This window comes from Hipposideros armiger, unplaced genomic scaffold, assembly GCF_001890085.2.
Source record: "Hipposideros armiger isolate ML-2016 unplaced genomic scaffold, ASM189008v1 scaffold_584, whole genome shotgun sequence".
NCBI classification, from domain to species: Eukaryota; Metazoa; Chordata; class Mammalia; order Chiroptera; family Hipposideridae; genus Hipposideros; species Hipposideros armiger.
The window spans coordinates 569,172-588,126 of record NW_017731934.1 but is presented as its reverse complement, the minus strand read 5'-3'; the positions used below and the strand labels follow the sequence as shown (position 1 = coordinate 588,126).

Below are 18,955 nucleotides of genomic sequence, written 5' to 3'. Positions count from 1 at the left end.
AGGCAATATGGTCATTTAATAAATAAGACACCCAGGGTCAGAGAACTTCAATAACTTGCCCCAAATCACTGGCTTTTGTCTGATTATAGTTTGCATGTTCTTTCTATTACACATGCGTCCTCTCTTTTTGCAAACATTTATTGGGTTTCTATTCTGTGCCAAAACTGGGGTTGGGTGTTAGGATAAGAAGATGAATGACATATTGAGATCATGTATATGAACATTAAAACTTTAATTTTAAGCCATTTTGTACACATTGATTATTCTTAATTAGAACAAATTCAGTCTAGGGAAAGAAATAGGCAGAAATAATTTTGTCTTCTGAACCTCTCTCGCCAACTTTTACCTTCTCTGCCAAGTCTATCCTTCAACACTTGAATTTAACCTTCTACACTTTGAAGTTTGTCCATTTAACTAGTCATTCAGATTCTTCCACATACTTCACAATTAATTTATTCAACAAACATTTATAAGGGGGAGTACCATATTCAAACCACAATAGTAGATTGGTGCTGGGGATACAAAAAAATAAACCAGTCAAATGAAAGAGATAAACGATAACTTCAGAACAATGTGAGAACTAAAAAGAATTATGAGATTGTGTGAAAAAGAGCTATGAGACTGTGGGGAGGGAGGGAGTGATTTTAGCGTGAGCTCAAAGATGAGTAAATGATCTTAAGTTAGGGTAGAGGAGGAAGTGTGCTCCAGGCAGAGGGAAAGCATGTACAAAGGGACAGAGATGTGCTTTGAAGTCACGGAAGGGCATGGCTCAGGGGAAGCCGGAGAAACTGAAGCTGGAGCTGGGGAACCACTGCTTTTTGGTTTTTTTCCTTCTCATGCAGAACTATGACCTAGGCCTGCAAACATGTTTTAGAAAAATGGCTTCAAGAGCCCTTTTGGATACATTTGGGGAAAGAAGCCAATTAGAAGGGATTGCCCCATTTACCTGAATTCATCGTTATCCCCCACATCTCCAAAAAAGAATTGCAAATTCCACAAGGAAAGGAGCTATTTCTCAGCATTCTTTTCCGTTCTTGGGGCTTTAATATGGTACCATGTACAATAACTTTATCTGCTAAATGGTTCTTATTGTTTTAGGTCAATGAAAGTAATTTGTTGCCTCTCCTCACTACTGAGTACAGCTTTGTAGCCCAATAGTCGAGGCTGAATGTAATAATTATTCAGAATACCTGGGAAGGTAAGGAGGGAAGGGGCCTTTCTGGGACAGCTTCTATTCTCTTGTCTCCTGGAAAATTTGAGGGGTGGTATGGGATGCAGTCACTTAACAATTTTGAGACTGTATAATAGGATACATTAATGAATATAAACTCAGCAATTATCCGATGAGTCCTATTGTGGCCTATGCATTGTGCTATGTTTGAAAGATACAGAAATACAGATATGAGTAAGGCACAGCCTGCCCTTGTGAGTGCACACTGGCCACTGAAAGGGGGAAATAAGACATTTTAAGTTTGATATAGTAAAATTCGTTCACGCTACGTTAACCGTGTGAAGAAAGTGCTGTGCGAAACTGAGAAAGGAGTGACAAAATAATAGCTCACAAGGTTGTTGGGGGGATTTAAGCATAGTTAATATATGTGTAAATAAAGTCAGTCTTTGCTTTAATTATTACTCAGCAAACACTGCATTTATATTGGTAGTGGGCGATCTTTTGCAGAACGTGCAGCCCTCACCTTTCAGGAGTTGCTAGTTCCCCTAAGCCTCAGATTCCTTTACTGAACCCAAACGAGTTTCTGGTTAGTTATGCAGGCCTATGGGGCGAAGGAGGCTCCCACGGCTCCAGCGAACCTGAGGGTTCTGATGGCGTGTGTACTCGGTAGTTTACGGCAGTGGGCGGGACCCAAATCCCCATGTGGTCTCGACATCATTGACATGGCGGAATCCCCCATCAAACCCTCCTGGTAGTTATTTGAGCGGCGGCGGCGGCTGGAGGAGGAGGAGGAGAGCGGCGGCGGCAGCGGCGGCGGCGGCGGCGGAGGGAGCAGCGAAGGGGGCAGCGGAGATCCTCGGGGCTGCCGGCTGGGAAGGCGTGGGCGACCCGGTGTGTGGCGCGCCCGGAGCCCTGCTCTTCAAGCCCGAGGGAAGGTACGGCGTGCAGGAGCGGGAGGCTGGAGGGGACCCGGACCCCGCGCCTCGGCCGCTGGGTCCCGGCGCGCTGGAAAGCCCCGGCCGGACGCCGAGTCCGCCAAAGTGCATTCCTGTCCTGGAGCGCTCCGGGCGCGCCGGGCTTCCCGGGGAAAACTTGGCGCGGGAGCAGGCTGGGGCGCCCCGCGATCGCCTGGGCACCCCGGGAACGCGGTCCCGGGAGGGGGTCGGCCTCCGCTGGGGGGCCCGCGTCTGGCTGGGCTCCGGTCCGCCGCCTGTCCCCCCGCTTGCCAGGGCTTGGAGGAGGGAAAGCAACGGGTAGATTCTTCTTGATGAAAAAAAAAAAAGAAAAAACCTGGGCAGTGGCTCCCGGGCTCTCCCTCCCCCCAGCCCTCCCAGCAGATTCTGTCCGAGGAATCCGCTCCCCCTCCCGGAATCTCCGCGGCAGGAACGCTGCCCGGGAGGGGGAGGGCGGGTGGGGAGGCCGAGGAATCTTCGACGTGTCACTTTCTGAGGCTGTAGATTTCCATATGGTCTCGGAGGGAGGGGGGCGTGCGTGCGAACGGGGCTGGACGCTGGGGCCGCCTCTCCGCGCCCGCCGGGGGGCGGGCCGGGACCTTGCACCCGCAGATGCTCGCGGGGAGGGTCGCGAGCCCGCGCCGGCCCCCCGCCCCCGGCCGGGCCTCCGGGACACTCCCCGCCTCGCCGCTGGCCACCTCCGGGCGCGCCACGTCCTCCCTCCCCGTCCTGCCCCCCGGGTTCCCCCCGGGCTGGGGGCGGTAACCGGCGGCCGCGGCGGGACTCGGCGAGCCAGGCGGCTGGAAGCTCGGGCGGGGAAAGCGGGGCGCGTCGGGAAGGAGCGGGCGACCCGGCGTGTGGGCCAGCGCAGCTCCGGTCAGTCGGTCATCCGAGGGGCGCCCGGCCGGGGGCGGGGCGGGCGGGGGGGAGTCGTGCCCCGAGGCGGCAGGGAGGGGCAGCGCGCACCGTCTGGTGCCCACGGCGGGGCGGGGGCCGGCCGGAGTGGGGAGGGCCTGTCACTCTGGGCGGAAAGTGGGGCCTCGGGCTGAGCCCGCGAACTTTTCCAAAGGTCCGGTCCCGGCGCCCCGTGGGAGCCCGAGTCCCCGAGCCCGGTGTCCCGAGAGACGGGGCCGGGTTGTCCCGCGGCGCCGTCGGCGGGGAGGCTTCCAGGAGTGCGCGGATGAAATTGGAGCTCTTCGAATCTCAGCTCCGTGCCATCCCTGACCCAGGGAAGCAATGGTGTTTTATCCAAGACGGTGTCGTTTGCGGACTTCCTTAAAAGTTACTTTTTATTTGCTTTTCTCATCAGCCCAGCATTTTCTTGAAACAAAATTTGGAATTTGGCCAGGATGGGCCGACGCTCGGGCCCCAAATCCACACGTTTATCTCTCCATCCCTGTTGGTTTCTAGTCTCCCTCCCCCTCTTCCACCCAGGCTTAATCAGTTTTTGGAACGGGCGACGTCTTTTGTTGGGTGGGCACCCCCTGATTGCTTGTCTGTTTATTTTTTAATGTGCAGTTAATTTGCTTTGAATTTCCTCCAGTTTCCAGGCCCTGCTAGAGAAAGCAAAGGGAGAGGGAATAAGCCACTTTTTTTTTTTTTTTTTTTAAGTTTGGAGAGAGGTGGGGCATTGGGACAGGGGAGGCTCGGTGGTTATGGGCAAAGAGAGGGAGCAGACAGACCCGGAAGAAAAGGAATCTGCTCTGGAATAACACTTTTTTTGAGGCTTCAGGCCTTGGGCTAAAGAACACCGCTGTGTTCTGATTTCTACTGCCTGAGTGGCTCTTCCACACTCAAGTTAAAGCTGTGACTCTGGGGACCACCGGCTGCTGTGGACTGCGGGGGCAGAGGCACGCAGCCCATAGCGGCCGGTGGCGCTGTTTTTTGTGCCTTGTGTGAGGACCCTTGGTCCCCCCTCATGGTAGGTGGATTCTGTGGACCCCGCGTTCAGTAACTTTCCTGGCTCTCTGGGAACAGCTGTTAGCGAGGGTAAAGTTTTGGGAATGTTTCTGGCTCTGCAAGGGGACTTCACCCAGGAGGGTATAATTCTCACTTTGTTTAGACACTAGAGGGTCACTCACAAGTTGGCTAAGAAGGAGGCATAGCGGGTTAAAAAAAAAAGTCATTAAAAATTGCGCATAAACTTCCATGTATTTGAAAGTACTTTGGTTTAAATGCTTCTAAGAAAAAAAAATTCATCTGTAAAGATAGTGTTCATTGAAAAGAGATGAGATGTTAAAACTGCAAGATATCATCATGGAATAGGGGGTTGTAGCTTCTAATTACAGTATATACGATTTCAGAAAGATATTCCGGTAACCTTTTAAGACAGACTTTATAAATAGCTCACATCAGACCATAGCTATATTGCACAGCCGGTCTTCTGGGGTTTCCGGAAGAATGCTTGGGATCTGATCTGTTAGGGAGCTCTAGGAATTGAGGTAGCAGTTTACTCAGGAGTTTGTGCCCCTTTTGCTTAACACCTCAAGTTAACACGGTGGAATTTAAGAGCATCTTTAGAAGTTAACTAGAAGAACTTTACAAAGTTTTCAGTCTTAGGAAAATGAGGCCCAGGGAGGGGAAGTGATTTGTTCAGGGTTACCCTCATTGATTAAAAAGTCCCACATAGGATTGTATTAATAGCCACTCTTTCTTGGATGTCAGATTTGTACTGTGCACTTTGCGTTGTGCTTTAAAATACATTATCTCATTAAAATTCTAATAGTTTCAATTTAGGTGGTGTTATGGGCATTGAGGTTCACAAAAATTAAGTATCTTGCATAAGATCACACAGCTACCTACAGCATAATACAGTTTTCTTCGATGATGGAAATGGCTTTGTCTCTGTGCTGCCCAGTATGGCAGCCACCACGTTGTAGATGTACAGGTACATGGAGCTCTTTTGTAGGTTTAAAGTGTGACGAGTAGGACTGAGGAACTGCATCTTAAATTTTATTTACTTCTAATTATTTTCAACTGCTATTTGTGGCTAGTGCTTTGCCATGTGGGAGATCTCAATGTAGAAATTTTTGACTTCCACATCTGTTAACTTTTAACTGGGTTGTATTGGTTTTTAGATCTTCTAGTTTAGTTTTCTTTCTTCCACACTACCAGATGATTAGATTCAGCTCTTCAATGGAATTTAAATGCTGCATTAGCTAAAGTTGAATTTTGCTTTCACACTTCGAGTGGTTAAAATAAGCATACTATTATTATTTTTTTTAAATGCTTGCACGTCATGGTAAAAATTGACGGGCAAAACTTTAAATGACATTTTTATGTTTGGTTGAAATAATTGTTTATAGGAATTGCTGTAAAGGCAGTAGCTTGTTGGTTATTTTAGTGTACTAAAGGAGTAGAAATAAGGCAAAATGAAAAATCACTAATGGGGTGTTGAAAAAAATGACCCCCTAATACTCATGTTTACTTGTTCATTGGACGATTCTTTTCAAGTGACTTAATAGGTATCAGGTAAATAATATAGCCAAACCATCATTCAGTTTTCTTTATGTCGCTGCACAATTAATCTGAAGAACTAAAATCATTGCTTTACTATCAAATAAAATTTAAATGATTAAAACAAGCGACAACAGATTCTTTTGGTGGCAAATAGTCAAATAGTTTTGTGATTAGTGGATTTAATTTACATATGTTGCACCTTAGAATTCATTTGGTAGAAGGAACTTCAACAACTTCCTGATTTTGTAAAAAATAGTGAAAAATTCTAAGTCGTGTTAAAGGAAACATTTATTTGGATTCCATCTTTAAATATCCAATACCCCAATACTTTTTTCTTTCTTTCTTTTTTTCCCCCCTGAATACTGCTTTTGGGAAAAGACAAATGATTATGTAATCTCTTTTTGTTAGAATTTTTAAAGCAGTAACTTCCAGGTTCAGTGTAAATATATCTGAATCTGCTGTACCTGCCATAGTTATTGTATTGCCCAAGGATAATCGCAGTTCATCATGCCAACCCGTAGCATTATAGGATCCTGAAGACCTACCCTACTGTAAATCAGCTTTAAATGTTCTGTATTTTAGTGTTATGTGAATTGTATGGCTCCAGCTCTTGGAAATTTGTCAAGTCAACTGTAGGTAAGGAAGGCGTCCGTCAGTGAGACTGTTCAGATAGCTGAAACAGCCTGTTCATACCCTATTCTGACCATAGCTATTGGGAGCATAGTTCTTTTCAAGGAATGAGGATGAGACCCATGTTATAAATAGGAATATAGTGTTCTCGTGAGTGTGACAAACATAGGAAACATGATTTAACTCATGATGTAGGACATTAAGCTGCTTAATACAAATGAGAGAGAGGGAATTTTAAAAGATAAAGATGTTGAAAGGATGGGCAATGATTGGAAATCTTATAGCGCTGGGCCATATCTGAGCATCAGTTTGAAATCAGAATATCTAGACTATCAAGGACTTACTTTACTTTTTAGCTGTGTGTCCTTGATAAACTTCAAAACCACTCTTAATATAGGAGAAAACATCTCAAGTGGTTGTCACAGGGATCAATGAGTGTATTGGAATGTGTTTGGAAAAGCCTTATACACACCATATTTCATTATATTCCAAAGTTTAAAACTGAGCTGTTCCTATGGTATTTCTTTGAGTGTCTTCAAAGATTTTCAGATTGTGTTTCGACAGTTTGAAAAGTGATTTACTTTTTTTCTTTCTGATGAATAAAGTTTCAAGTTTTAGATTGTTGTGTTTCATTTTCTTCCCACTCCTAATGGAACTGTTGATTTGTGACCTCTCAAAAGTTCTACTCTACATAAGAAGTCTCAGCTTCACGTTGTTGGGCAGATTTTCCTTAGATGTGACCTGCAGCTGGCTAGCATTTAAGTGAACAGGACCGTCTACTTGACTCAGGGCCATTTTTGAGGTAGAGGGCAAAAAGTACAGTCTCTTAGAGGAAATGCCAATATTGAGTGATAGAGGCTTTGGCTTTCGTCCTTGTATATAATCTTAGTAAGCCTATTATTTGAGCTTTCGATAATTATAGCTGAGAATGGGGGAAAAGAATCATTTTTAGTCTAGGGGAATCTTTGCAGCCTACCTGTTTCCACTTTAGAAATCACAATTGCCTTTCTTCATATTAATGAAGTTAACCTATTAAATGAGTTTTTTTTGTGTGTGTGCTAAGACATTATTTTCAAGGGAACCTTAATTCTCATCCTTAAAGCCGTTGGGAATATATATTGGATGGTTGAGGAGAAGCTTTATTTTTTTAGTTTACTCAATGCTTTTGAATATAGGAAAATATTCATAAGCATATATATATATATGTATATATATGCCTTAAACTGTATAGTGAGGTATGCTATTATGATATTTAAAAAGGCAGAGAATGCTTGAATCATTGTGGACAGACAGAGGCAGATTCCTGTAGAAGCCAAGCATAGGCTTATGTGGGAGGAAGACTTGATGGTTGGTGTTTGAGCTCTTTGGAAGATACAGCCACAATAAGAGTCCAGTCCCTTATCCAGCTTATCCAGAGGGGAGTTGTTTATGGTGTCAAGGATCAGCCTTTGGTGACCAAAGGTATGTGGGGTGGGGGCGGGGATGGGGAGCATGGGAGGTTTTTAAACCACCAAGTGTAAATCAGGTAAGGTGATCAGCCATTACACTGGGATGTTTCTCAATTTGGAATTGGATCAGCCTTTTTCTTTTCTGTCCCTAGTTAAGATGCGAGTTGAGCGTTCTGGAACTCTGGGATTGTGTTATAATTTCCACACCCCTAAGTGATGAGGTGCCCTGGGCAATACTCATTGTTGGTTCAGGCATTGGCTCCTAATATGTTTTGTGTCTAAAACATCACAGCTGCTTGTCAGTTTTTAAATAACGGGAGGGAGAAGATTTTAGTGAGATGGTGTTGAGCCAAAGTTAGCATTATTTGAGATTCTAGTAAGTATCAGTGTTTAAAATGTCCCTTGTATTAAATGGTGATATTTGAGTTTAAAATGTAATTTCATTTCATTCACTTGCATACTGACTCAAAGGGCATTTATTGAGTTCTAGACTAGGTTCTTTGTTAATGGAATGTTTTACTCTGTTTGGACTTTTTTTTGGCAAATGCAAGACATTTTTCTGTTTACTTACAGGGGTATTTTGCTCATATTTTTGGAATGTTGTGTAGAGAACTGTGTCTACCACCAACTCCGAGAGGAGAATGGTGGCAACTTCAGTTTTTTGCTCCTTTCTGAAATTTGAGAGATGTTAAAATTGGAGCATCTACAGGCTGTGTTTAAAAATGAAATTTTTATTAGAATTTAAGGCTTCTGATACATCCTTGTTTTGACTCTGGGAAATATTTTTAGAAAGGCAACCAATCAGACAAATAGGTTGATATAATACTATTAGTGTTTAATTATAAAAAGCCCTTGCTTGAAATAATTGTCTACAAAATTGTTCTTTATATGTGAGCAAATGTATGCTTGAGAAGCAATTGAAGATTCTAAAATCCCAGGAAATAACATGCTTTAATTTATTCTTAAGGGACTCAGTCAGATTCTCCTCAGCTGGTGAAAGAGGGGGTCTCGATTAAAAATAACTCCATTGTTCTGGATGTAACTAATTAGGAGTTTGCAGTTATCCAGGCAAGTTTAGCATCAATTTAGCTTCCGATTCTATATGAAAAGGTTTTTGTTGTAACAGAAGTTGAAATAGATCATAAGGGGAATATTTATCTAATTAGAACAAGCTACTTTTAAGCACCTTGGAAAAATCAATTAACTTAAACCCATGTAAAACTGCAGTATGGGTTGAGGCTAGTTCTGCTGGGCTTTATCGTAGGAGCCCTTGGAAGTCGTTGGATCGCTATGAAATAAATGTTGATTTATTGAATGTCATCACATGAACTAGGAAGAGTTTATCAGCAAAAGTTAGAACTGTATTTTTGAATGCGAAGTAAATCCCAACAATAAGCAAATATCCACCTCCCCCTATCTCACCCCACTTCCACCAGTAGACTCCATCTATGCCTACAGGTTTGTTTTGGAGGTTTTCTGTTGACATTATTTTGCTACTTGTTAATTTCTTCTGTCACCTCTAAGCACTTGATGGCAGATTGGTGAGAGTAGGTGTTAAAGATTTAAGAACATCATTATTGCTTTTAGCTGCCTATCTCCCTCCGCCTGCCCCCCCCCCACCCCCCAGGCTGGGGCAGAGTTGTTCGAAGTCCTGTGAATAGTATTTAGGCAAGCCGGTCACCCATTCTCCTCCACTTTCACTAAGGGGAAGACCTTCCTGGGCAGGTTAGTTCCAGATACTATGTGAACTGACTGGTAAGGAGAGTAAATTTCTTTTAAAATATCTCCAAATATTTACATCCAGTTAATCAGACATGAAGTTTTCTAGTGTGTGACGTTTTAGGGATTAGATTGACCAGTTTTTACAGTGTAGGTTGTATGTATTGGACACTTTGTGTATTTTTGGGATATAATACTCTTTTTTTCTCTTATATTTTAAAGTACACTACTATCTTGGTTTGTGAACATAATTCATTCCGGAAACAAACTACTGGTATTGCAAGACGTTGCTCATTTACCACGTTAAAATGTATTAGAAATGTTGGCTTGTCTTGCGGAACACTCGCAAAACATGTTACTCGCTATCCAAGGTTTTACTGTACTTTTCAACACATTCTACAACCTCTATTGTTTAAGTCATTTAAGACTAAAATACTAAAAGACTTTAGATATTGCTGTTTCTGATTTTTCTTTTGTGATTTTTCTTGGGAAGAATAATTCCGATTTAGAGTAATAGAGGTAAATGTTCAGAATTAGTGAATCAGAAAATACTTAAAAGTATATTGAATTGGAACCCTAGTAAATTGCTTTTGGAAATGTGAAAGGTACAGCTGCTGTGTGTGGAAAACAGTTTTGGGGTTCCTCAAAATGTTAAACATAGAATTATCTAGCAATTCCATTTCTAGGTATATATCCCAAATAATTGAAAGCAGGAACTCAGATACTTGTACACCAGGGTTTACAGCAGCATTATTTAGAATATCCAAAATGTGAAAATAACCCGTGTCAATTCACAGATGAATGGATAAGCAAAATGCGGTATATACATTTGTGGAATATTATTCAACCTTAAAAAGGAAGAAATGCTGATATATATACTGCAACATGGATGAACCTTGAAAATATGCTAAGTGAAATAAACCAGAGGCAAAAGGACACCTTTGTAATGTTTCCATTTTTATGTGTATCTAGAATAGGTAGATACATAGAGACAGAAAAAGAATAGAGATTACCAGGAGAAAAGGGATTAGGAGTTACTGTTTAATGGGTACAGAATTTCTTTTTGGGGTACTGAAAAAGTTCTGGAAATGAATAGTGGTGATTGTTACATCTCATTGTGAATGTATCTAATGTTGCTGAATTGTACACTTACAAATGGTTAAATGGTAAATATTTTGTTATGTGTATTTTACCACAATAAAAAATGAGAAAAAAGATTGAAGGAGATTTATTCCACATGCTCTTTTTGCCTGTTTGCTCCCCCTTGGTCTATTCCATGCTGGTGTGTAGATGAGATTTTTTTCCCCTTTCCTCCTTCTATTGCTGGGTAAAGGGAGACTCCCCTAGGCCAGTTTTGGAGATCAGAGTTTCTTTATTTTATTAACTGACTTTCATTTAAGAGGGGACTATTTAAAAGTTAATAGATCTCAGGGGTAGGGGGGGGCCAGAGACATTTTAATATCTAGATAAACCAGGTATTTTATTTATATCCATAGACTAGATAGGCACATAAAGGTAAAGTAATCTATCCTGAATTTCACGGAGTCATCTAAAAACCAGGGAGCAGGAAGTACAATTCGATCTGTCATTTTTTTCTAGCTTTTTTTACATCTTATTCAATTTTGTAATCTTCAGTACTTTAGGAAAAACTGTGGTTTCCACTTAGAGAAATGGTCTGTCATCTCAGCTAGTACTAGTGTTAGAAATGCATTAGATGCTAACATTCTTCCATTCCTTAAACTAAAACCAGTTGGAAGTGGAGAGAGTGAAAGGAAGCACATAGTATTCTGCTTTGTTCATCTGAACTTGTCTCTTGTATCTAATAATTTCTTAGAAGTTACTGCTCTCAGAGTGGTGTTTTTTGTTTTTTTTTTTTTCTTCTGAGATGTTGATGTTGAGTTTGGGTAGATCACTTTTGAAAAGATGGGGCAGGATTTTTGTTAGGTAATTGGATATAAAGCTTAAACATTAAATGCAAAGTGCATGTTAGGAGTACTGAAAATATATAAACATTCAAAGGGAAAAATTTAAGTTCATATATAAATAACCAGTTATAGGGAATATTACATACTGTGGACTATAAAGTATTTGCCATCGTAATAGTTTATTAATTCCTGTACTTCTGGAAAAACAGTTTGAAGTTGGAAGGGTATAGTGCTAGTGTGTGTGCCTGCTACTTTCTTTGCCGTGCATGTAAATGGCTTTCATACCATAGGGGCCATTTTTGTGGTCTGCTACTTATTCTAGAGGTAGGATCATTAGCAACTAATATCAAAAGTTACTAACAAGAACCACGGTCTCTCTTAGATTCAGCAGAGAGATGGAGACTTATATCATGTTCACAGAGCAATCTTCACATTTAGACTGTTCAAAAGAAAAGAATGTCCCATGCTATTTTGCATATCCTCATCATGTTCCAAAAACATCATTTTAGGTAATTATTATTTTCTTTAAATTCTGGCAATTTATCTGTACTTTTCAGAACACCTGTCCTTTTCAGTGTTGTCTCCTTGTCACCCTTATTTGAGTGTAGGGATGATGACTAATTTAACTTAGGGTCTTCAATGGTGAGTGCATCGTAAATGTTCATTGGATGGATGGGTAGGTGGATGAACTCTTAAGCTGAATGTGCCATTTCAACTTAGTACCTCACCTCAGGCACTTGTACTGAAGTTGGTCTCTTTGAAGCATGGGCCATGTTGTAGATATTTTTGTGTTTCCACAGTTTTTCTGATACATATTTCTTCTCATCATAGGAATGGAATAAATACTAAACAAATGAACACAAAGGCACGGGTCGGGTCACCTTCAGTGCAAACCTAGCCTTTCATGTATTGCTGTTTTAAAGCGAGTTCTGCAGAAAATACATGGGCTTTTTTTCATGTCTACGTTAGATTGCTAATCGATTTTGAAAAGTTGAACAAGTAGTTTCTATTTCTATTCCATTAAGAATGTGGCCCTTGCTTTTGTAGACTTTGCTTGTCTATGAGAGTCAGTTGGGAATTATTAAGAAAATAATTTTTAGAAAAAGGTAACTTTTCAGAGATGTGTGGTAGTTTAAAATGAGCCTTTTGTAGGGAAATTCTAGAAGGGAGACATTAAGGGACAGAAAAACAAACAAAAAAATCCTGAAAAATGTGGTTTGCGGAGGGAGCTGATCCTGTGGACTAGTGGCCAAAGTGTTTAGTGTTAAATGAAGCCTCGGAGAAAGGGCCAGAGGGTCATGGGAGCCAGAGGAGACGGGCCTGAGCTCTGAGGTGGAGTTAAAGAATTCCGTGGGTCATCATAGAGACATATATGCGGGGCGGAGAGTAGAGAGGGCTCTTACTCATGCCTGCGGGGCAGATCTGGACATTTTAATCAAGTGTTTCAGGTGAGGGAGATGATCAGACAAGTTTGGGAAACCCAGGCCTGGGAAATTGACCCTCTTGATAATCTGTCATTTTTAAGTTTTTTGACCCAAAGGCTGTAAAGAAGTGAGGTGGGAGGAGTACTTAGGAGACCAGAGGACTTCAGTTAGGACCAACGCAGAATTGAAGGGTTCCTCAGAAGGATTTTGTCATCATTTTCTCTGGGGTAAGATGATAACCAGCTCTTGGCAGTTTTATATAGAAATGAGGATCCTTGTCATTTGTGCACTTAGCTTCCCAACACTCATTACAAGTTAGATGTAAAATATGATAGTGATGACCAACATTGGTCGAGCACCCATGACTTGCCAGGCACTTCCATACCAGGGGGTGCCAGAAAGTATACAAGTGGACACTTTGGTCACCGTTGCTCAAGCAGTAGTTTGCCTTAATCAGAAGTGCCTGGACACTGATGGTAACCATTTGGGGCACCTCTTATAATTGCAGAAGTCAAACGTGGCTTGTATTCATCTTTTGTTATTGGTATATACTGAGTATTACAGTTTTAATAGTTTTTTTTTCTTAACATGTGTATGCGTTTCTTTTGGCACCCTCTGTATATATAACCTCATATTCCTTAAACTAATTCTGGAAGATAGATATTATTTGTTTTTCTATGTGTATTTCCCATATCCACAGCAGAAACTGGTATATACCAGGTGCTCTATGTTTGTGGAGTGAGTTAAGATTAGAAAACAAGCTCCAAATGGTTAAAAAGATTACCTAGACTGATTGCAGAACTTTTTTCAGCTATATCACACTGTGTCTCAGTAGTTTATACTAACATCTTATTTGTATCTCCAGACTTGAAACAGTGTCGATTTGTGTTCCCAGGTAGTTGAATGCTAAGGCTAAGTATTAGTTGAGTGCCTTCCATGTGTTCAGCCTGAGTATTGCCTAGACTTTACTTTTTTTTTTTTTTTTTAATTGGGGAATTGGGGGGATGGGAACAGTGCTGGGGAATTGGGGAAAGGGGAACAGACAAGTTGCTGTCGCTTTGTTCTTCAATCTAGTTGTGGAGGACGTTGCTTCACTGGCCCAAGTTGGCACCATCATTGCGCTCTTCTCTGGCGAGGCAGATCAGTCGCCGGCTTCTGGACGGCCGCTCACTCTGGCTGCGGGCCACACACGGTAGCCCATGGCAATCCACTGCCACAGGGACTGCAGCCCACGCCGTCGCCGGCGACTCATAGGCAGCCCAGCTCCAGGTCGAGCTGTCGTTCAGCATCTTAGCTGTGGAGGGCAGTGTCACTGGCCCTCATATGTGGGATCCGAACCGGGGCCCTCTGGCATCCCAAGCGAGTTCTTAACCATCGCGCCACTCGGCCGGCCCGTAGACTTTACTTTTGAAACAATAACAATATTCTGTACATCTCCCAAGAGGGAGATTTTTCTAGATTGTTTTCTGTAATAGCAGCTTGCCCTTGCAATTAGAGAAGCCAGAGAATAAAAGTATTCTTCATAGAAAGTAATATATATGAGAAACTCATTATAATGAATGGGAAAAATCTAGGGCAGTTGGTTAAGAACTGGTAGTAGTGTTTTACTTTATTCAGACATTTGAAAAACTATGAAACAGAGTTCTTTTCATCCTGTGGTGATCCAGTGTTGTCCATCCTGCATTCCTCTCCTCAATGCCTTTCATTTAAGTTAACGTCAATGCCTTTCATTTAAGTTAATTTATATAAAGGTCCCGTACTTATAATTTGCACCTGGAAAAGCAAGTCCTCCTGTTCCTAATACTAACTCTCTCCTTTTAAGGTTAATAGTTTGTGGTATTTGGTTTGCACTAAAGGCAGCCACAGGGATGGCACAGCACAGCACTGACTAAAACTGCCTCATCTCTCAGCTCAGAGAGCAGCTCCTGTGGTTAATAAAAGGTGACCTCAGGATTCAGAGGAGCCCTGTGCTTTCCCAGACAGCCCAGGCTAAACCTGGGGAGCTGGCAACCCTAAATGCTTCCTTTGTTAGAAATCATGTAGCTCTCTACTCCATCTTTAGAAAGTGAGTTCACTGAAGGTGAGTTAAGGACAAGGCTCTGAAGTGGGACCTGACTTGCTTGCTTTATTTGTATTTATGTGGGGAGGTGTGGATGCAGAGGCAAACGAAGACGCAGGGCTGTCTTACCTAAAAACTGCTTCTTGCTGCTCCCCAGGGCCCAGAAGGAGCCAGGTGCTTCTCTGGGGTTTGTGTTTCCATAGAATGGTGAAGACTGTTAGATCCACCCTCTCTTGTTTCTCGAAACTTCTGCCCAGGAGGGAGTCTATACATGGCAAAGCTTCCCATGAGAGAGCAGCACCCTAGAAAAGTGCTCCTCAACAGCTGGGCTGACCATGTCCGGAAGGCCTTTGTCCTGTCACCCCTTAGGTCTTCCTGGTGGCTATCCTCACCCTGCAGATCACCAGAGGATGGGACTACCTTGTAAGAGTACTTTGTTTTTATAATTCTATTTTGTACCATAAGATGTAAAGAAAATAGTTTTAAGCATCTATAAACAGAGGAATATGTTTTAACCTTACGATTTGGGCATTGTATTTGCTTACATTTATTTTAAATTGCTTGAATTCTCTTCTACCTAACCCTTCACACACTTTCACCACCATCACCTACAGATAGAGATTTACTTATGATTTTGGATAAGGGGCACTAAAACTTGCACATGTATGTGTAGTTATGGTCTAGAAAATTATAAAATCACTAGCTTTGAGCCTCTTAGAAAGGCAATTCAATTTTTAAAATGCTGTTTTTTTTGTTTTGTTTTAAGAAAGGTACAGGAGGAGGAAGAACAATTTTTAAGGCTTGTATTTTTTTTAAGGTTTAATTAGCAACAGATATCTTAATTTATCATAACATTTCATTAATGAAGAAAGTTATTTCTAGGGTTATTTGATTTTGACGTATTGTAATCCTGCTGTGTGATTGCTGTAGTTTTAATAGGATTTTAATGATACCTCTGACAGCCTGAATAATTTTAAAATGTAGCATTTTTGATTTTGTCATTTGCTGGTTATATTAATTTAAACATGGAAACAATGTCACTTTCTATTTATGTTTCACGTTCAGATTCTCTTAAATTAGTTCAGGGTTCTCAGAGGAGTTTGTTCAGCCCTATCAGGGCATAGTAGCTGGCTAAAAAGAGAACAAATTGAGGATTCAAGTAAATTTCTCTATCAAATTACCTTAGCTTCATTTCCTTTGGAATAATTTTGGGCCTCAAGTGTTTGCCATTAGCTTTCTAATTTTGTAAGTTTTCCTTCCTAGCTGTTGGGAGGAGCAGGGGCTGTAGGAATGAGTGGAGCAGAGCTGGCCAGGACTTAGGAAGGATGTAGTAGCATCAGTAAAGGTGAGCGAGTTTGTTCCTATTATGTTTCATGTGGGATGGTAAGTTTTCCAAATTCTAGTTTCCACTGAGTCATCTGTGAGTTCAATAGAGGGACAGTTCTAGTCTGCCATCAGATGTTCTTCTTGGCACATTAATGAAGAACATTTTTTTTTAAAGTGTCTTAATACAGATTTGCTGTATTTTGTATATCTTCAGTGAGTTTCAATTTTTGCCAAGAAATAACTTTCATAATATTTTTCGTGAAAAAGGCATAGAATGATTTTCTAGAGAGTTTAATCACAAGTTAAAAGGAAACATCTTTTTAGAGAAACCACCATTCTTGGGAATTCCTTAGCTCTTGTCTGTAAATAATAGCAGATTATCACATACGGTTTTCATATTTGGGAGCATGGGAAACTGCTCACTTAACTTGGAGTTAATATTTTTGGTGAGAAGGTAAATCCTTAGTCATCATTTATAATGGGATGATTAAGCCCAGGTGCTCTGGAAACGGAGCCCTGACTTTGAGACCCCACTGTGCAGATTTCTAACTGACTTTGGTTAAGTTACTCAATCGCAGTGGCTTTGTCTGTTGAAAGCAATTGTTAAGGACTGTTTGGCTTCGCAAGTGTTTTGAACAAGCTGCTATTTAATTATCTTATTCATTGACTACAGACAGCTGTCATTGTTAGACATACTTCTTAATGGGATAATTATTTAAAAAAATTTCCCAGTTACTTTAAAAGTGTGTATGAATACTAGCCATCAGTTTTGTATTGACTCCTCCGGGTCCTTATTCAAGTGACAGCTTTGCAGCTCATCTCTAAAGTCATTTTAATAGAGGTGTTTACCTTAGTAAGGTAGCATGGGCATAAAATGAAAGAATATATGTAAGAAGCACTTTGGAGAAACAAAAAGCACGTCTGAATGCCATGCAATACGTCACTATTACAAGTGTCACTTCCACCAATATTCCTCTTCTTCCCTGCCCCCTCACAGAGAGGTTGTCCCTTTTTAAGTAGATACATGACAGCTCTGCTTCCTCTCCTAAGTCTAGGATCAAAGGAGAGTTGTAATAAAGGAGAGCCACTCCCTCCCATTCCCTTGCTCTTTCTTGTGGATGTTGTTCCGTTTTTAAGAGAGGTCAGGCCTTGACATTAGTGGGCGAAACCATGGGGCTCCCAAGACCTGCCTTTCATCTCTGGGTCACCACCTCAGATGGTGTTCTTCATCTCTATAATGGTGTAAAGATGCCTCTGCTGGGGAACAGTGCTCTGTGGCTTAAGACCTTCAAGTCTTGCTAGAAACCCCAGCTACCTTTGCTATCATAGTTGCTTGGATGCTCATTTCTTTAGAATGACATCGAATGTTGTGCAGAGGTGCCAGTGACTAGAATAGTTTGCTTTGACAGTGCCTAAATCTCACCAACTTCTTATAAATTAGAAGCCCAAAAAAATAAAAAAAGAGAAAAAACTGAATTTTAGCTGGTTGTTTACTGGCAGGGTTGTTCTAGACATAAACACAGTTGAATGGAAAGGATAATAGGAATTGGAGCCTGTCTTGCTCCATGAGGGTGAATGAGCCAGTGTTAGACATTAATGTTGGAGGAAAAAAAAATAACATTCACCTTTTTAAAAAACAAAACAAAAACCAGGCAGTCAGTTGATGAAAATGAAAGGTCAGTTTCTTCAGTGCCCCACCTCAGTGCATGCCTTGGGCCATGTTAATAATGGCAGTCCTATTATTTTCTTGCATTAGGCAGGAAATGCTGTCTACGCCCATTAGATTTGTTTGAATGGCCCCTGGCTGGAAATGAAGAAAATTTAATTTTCTAACTTGCAGGGAAAAGAAAAAAATCTACAGTGCTACATAGAGGTTGATTCTTGGACTTGAATAAAAAGTGTCATTTTAAAAAACTTGATGTTTTTCACTGAGATATATAGTACAGCATAATAACTATGTACAGTGTCAGATGGGTAATGTACTTATTGGGGCTATTTGTGTGCTATATAAGTGTCTAATCACTGTGTTGTTTTGTGCGCCTGAAACTAATAAAAAACCCTTGATGTTCTTAATTGCAATTATAGGGACATTTGGCCTTTACCCACATTGAAATCATGAATGGATTATATGCAAGGAAGGTGTGGAGAAAACCTTTTTGAATATTGTCAGAACTGGCTCGACTTTGGGACTTTTAACTCATAAGTATTTGCAAACTGCCCAGTTTCTCACATGTACCACTGGCTGCTGGAAACTTGCTTGAAGGAAAGTTTTGTCACAGTTTTGTCTCAGAAGATAAATTTGCTTTTCAAAAGCAACATTCATGTTGAAGAAAATCTGTTTATTTATTAGGGCAATCAATTACTTTGTGGTTTCAAGAATGAGAAGAAAAAATTGGTATTAATATTAGAGACTACGTGAAGCCGTCCTTGCATGTTGTAATCACTGCCTTTCAGTTCCATTTCCTAATCTCACTTATGCTGGAGTTTTACTGCTGCTTTTTTGTGTCCTTTGTTTAAGAATGAGACCTTTTAAAAACGGATTTTTTTAGGTGGTTGCTAATGTTTCTACATTTTTACTTTTTAGTAAAACAAAATATTTTTATTGCTGTTTTGATAATTGATATATTGGGATGTTCTATTACGGAGTTTCAGTTGGCATATAATTTATTCTTCTAAGACACTGAATATCTATCAGATTTTTCCATGATCTGCATACTGAGAGGAAGATCTTAAGTTGAAGGGACTTGCTTGGAATCGTAGAAGTAGTCAGCGCTAGAAGGAGCAGATGTTGTGTCCTGAGGAGGTAAAAGAAATCACCCTATTTTAACGGAGCTGTAGTTC

General features: G+C 41.2%; 1 protein-coding gene across 4 annotated transcripts in view; it reads left to right on the top strand.

Moving 5' to 3' along the window:
- The first annotated feature begins 266 nt into the window (after nucleotides 1-266).
- Nucleotides 267-18,955, top strand: part of FNDC3B (fibronectin type III domain containing 3B) — a 329,942-nt gene continuing 311,253 nt past the window's right edge. For 2 of the 4 annotated variants that reach the window (XM_019624326.1, XM_019624329.1), the window contains exon 1: nucleotides 267-2,106. The gene's annotated coding sequence lies outside the window, so the exon portion shown is untranslated. Of the gene's footprint in view, nucleotides 2,107-2,791; nucleotides 3,001-18,955 lie in introns of those variants that run through there. The other 2 variants (XM_019624327.1, XM_019624328.1) reach the window with 1 other exon arrangement.